Source organism: Vicugna pacos, chromosome 24 (assembly GCF_048564905.1).
Source record: "Vicugna pacos chromosome 24, VicPac4, whole genome shotgun sequence".
Taxonomy (NCBI): domain Eukaryota; kingdom Metazoa; phylum Chordata; class Mammalia; order Artiodactyla; family Camelidae; genus Vicugna; species Vicugna pacos.
The window spans coordinates 115,000-118,630 of NC_133010.1; the positions used below are offsets into that span (position 1 = coordinate 115,000).

General features: G+C 48.3%; 1 pseudogene; it reads right to left on the reverse strand.

Moving 5' to 3' along the window:
• Nucleotides 1-1,332: 1,332 nt before the first annotated feature.
• Nucleotides 1,333-2,438, reverse strand: LOC140688895 (upstream stimulatory factor 2 pseudogene; annotated as a pseudogene).
• Between the last annotated feature and the right edge of the window lie 1,193 nt (nucleotides 2,439-3,631).

The following is a 3,631-nucleotide window of genomic DNA, read 5'->3' on the forward strand; positions in this document are numbered from 1 at the left end:
TGTGGCTTTATTTGGCATTTCCTTGATGGCCAATAATATCTATTTGCTTTTTAAGTTGACTCCTGAATGCAGTAACAGGATTATGTCATCAGCACAAAGGAAGATATTTATTTGCTAGGATAGGATGGATGTGGATCACTTCATATTTATATAAATTTGCTAATGATATCATAACAAAATACTACAACTGGGTGGCTTAAACAGAAGAAATCTATTGTCGTACAGGCCTAGAGTCTAGAAATCCAAAATCAAGGTGTTGGCGGGATTGGTTCCTCATGAGGGATCTGTTTCAGGCCTCTCTCCTCGGCTTACTTGTGATATCTCCCCTCTTTGTAAGGACACCAGTTATACTGGATTAAGGGCTCCCGCTACTCCAGTATGACCTCATTTTAACTAATTGTATCAGCAATGACCCTGTGAAGGAAGCTGTGTTATTAAATTCTCGTAACTTTAAAACTGTAGAGCATTTCCACCACTGAGAGGACTATAAATTTGGCTTTAAGATAAACTGTTGAACTGCTTATGTGTATTTCTTCATATTTTAAACACATCATATTTATTTAAATGTCATACTTTATTTGTACACCTGAAATAAGAAATTAATAAACAATAAGATGAAAATAGATAAGTACTCTTCTGTTACCCTGAACTCTACATTTATAATCTCCAGGGATTCTTTATGACATTCCAAAAAATGCAGAGGGTATATTTTTAAGCTGAATGTGCTTTAATTCTCTAAATATATGTCTAAAAATAAAGGTCAAGAATTTAGTGAGACAGTACAGCCTTGGCTCATCAGAGGCGACAGGGGCCCAATATCTCTGAATCTTTCAGGACCTCAGATGTCACCTAGGATTCCTCTTACTTCAAAACTCATATTTTCTTTTTTTTTTAGGTGGGGCCACATGGGGCCTGTTTATTGCAATTAAAAACCTCTCTCTCTATATATATATACATTTTTTGTCCATTTCTCCATAAAGAAAATTAAAACACACTCACACACCTAAAGGGGAGCAGGGTTCCAGAAAAAGAGGTGGGGTGGGACATGGCCTCCCTGCGTAGGTCCAGGCCCCGTGGAACCCATAGGCTCCCCTCCTTCCCGTAAGCACCCTGTCTCAGTACCTCTAGAGACCAAGGAGGCAGAGACATATGGCAGGGCCTCTGTCCTCCTCCCTCTTGCCTCCGGGCGAGACCACCAGATGTGCCGGGGCTTCGGGGGCCCCGAGAAGGGAGACAGACGGGGGAGGAGCTCATCCTTTCCAAGTTGAGGGAAGCGGTGGGCGCTTCTCCACAGAAATGCATGATTTCTTTCCATTTTTTGTTAAAAATCTACTATAAAAAAACACAGCTGGGGGAGGGGTGTCGGTCCCTCTCTGTGCTAAGGGCAGGCGAAGGGGACAGCGGAGGCCGGAGCTCCCGCCGCACGGTGGGCATCTCCAGGTCGCGCCGCTGCAGCTGGGCGCGGAGCGCGGCGTCCCGTTCTTTAGCTCCTCCGTCTGCTGCCTCAGGAGCTCGTCGTCCATCCGCAGCCGCCCGGCCCCTCTGAAGGTCTCCCGCACGCGCTGGCTGGTCTGGCGCAGCTCCCGGCCGCAGTCGCAGGCCTGGGACAGGATCCCGCCTTTCCTCGCTCCCGTCTTGCTGTTCTCCGCATTGCAGTCTGGAATGATTTTAGAAAGCCGTACGATCCAGTTGTTGATCTTGTCTCTCCGCCTCTGCTCCACTTCATTGTGCGGAGCTCTCCTCCCCTCGTCCCGTGGCGTTCCGGTTCCATCGATTTTCAGGGAGTAGGGGTGCGGCAGGGGTGCAGTTGTTCTCTGCCTTCCTGTCTGAAGCACGTGGTGGGGCGTCATCATGACACAAAACTGGCCTCCGGCCTGCAAGCTCTGGTCTGTAGTCTGCACCAACACAGCCGTGGTATCTCCTACCTCGGATGCTGGGAAATAGGCAAATCGTGCCTCCCCACTGACAGCCTCAGCTGCCGCGCTGCCACCATTGCTGAAGGGAGTTTGGATTACAGCCAGTGGAAAGGGCGTTGGGGGGCCTGGGGGCACAGAGTCAGCTGCGGGGCTGGGGCGCAGGGTGGCGCCATCTACACCCACCTGGGTCACAGCCTGCTGCACCCTCTCCCCGTGAAGGCAGCCGTAGACACGGCGCTGACGGGGCCTGCTGTGTCACCCTGGCCATCCAGCTGACCATCAGTCACCTGGACTACGTGGTACATCACCTGTCCTCCATTATTCTCTGTGCAGAACTGGTACTGGATGTTGTGGTCACGACCGCCGCCTGCTGGACACTGGTGATGGCCACCGCCGTCTGTTCCTCCGTCTCAGGGCCGTCCCCGCCTTCATGCAGCTCGACACCCTCCTCTGCCTTGGGTCCCTTGTCGTGACTGCAGCAGCGGAGGCCGAGGCAGCGGGATCCAGACCGGGGTCCAGCATGTCCGTGGGGGGCTGGGGCAGGGGTGTCGGGGCGCCAGGCCTGGCAGGGAGGGGAGGGGGCGGGCGGCCGGGCCCACACACCCCAGCCTCGCACTCACGCCACGCGGCAGGAGGGGACGGAGGAGACATTTCATAATATTTTCTAAATTAAGCCACACTCTACTTCCACAGTAGAAATAATGTATCTTTTTCTCCCTCTCTTTTCCAGGTCTGGTTTGATTACTTATATAAGCAGAAAAGATTCGATAATACTTAGAAAAATAAGGAGGTGACAGACTGACTATAAAAGACAATTTAAAAGTCAGTCGCTTGATAACCACAATGAAAATATGAAATGAAAAGGTCTGCAGCATGCAGAGGCACAGGTGACAGAGAAACACGCAGTCCCAATAACAATAAGGCAATGAAACCTGTACCAACACTCTCTTGCTTTAAAAAAATCTCCAGTAGTTCCCCTTGACTCAAAGGACACAATTCAAATCCTTTAGTTTGGCAATTAAGATCCTCCACTATTTTGCCAAAATTTAACTTGCCGTTGTTATTTTTCCCTCACCCATCCTGGACTGCAGCCAAGCGAGGCCACTCGCTTCACCACCTGTACTCACCGTTCTCCTCTCTTTCTCTAGAATGCTCTTCTACCCATTTTTGCCTGGTGAATCACATGATTCTCCACGCTCTGGCTCAAACTCCAACTCACTTTCCTCTACCTGTTTCATGATCTTTCCTCCACAACTTTCCCTTACCTCTCCAGCCCAGCCATGCCTTATTCTTGGGAACTTCTCAAGCATTTATTATCCCTTGTCCTTCATCTGGCATGTAATTATTTGCTCCATTCTCTCAGTTAAATATGTATAAATGAAAAGTCACCAGCTCTTGAAGTTTGGAGAGAATACGTGCTCTATAAATATGGACAAGTCTTAACAATAACAACTCCATGTAATCATTTTCCTGTGCATACTTCACAGTTTCCTCAGGTTAAATTAACAGGTGATTTCATTTCTCTACCCAGTTACTGTATGCTTAGAAGGCACATTATAATGGCAGACTTACCAGAGTATCAATTAAAAGACCAGCACCTCTTCAAAATATACACCTTGAAACCATGCAATTTATTGTACATCAATTATACATCAAAAAAAGCCTTAAAAAGTCCCTCCAACCCCCCATTAAAAGAGTTTTTGGATGAAATATTA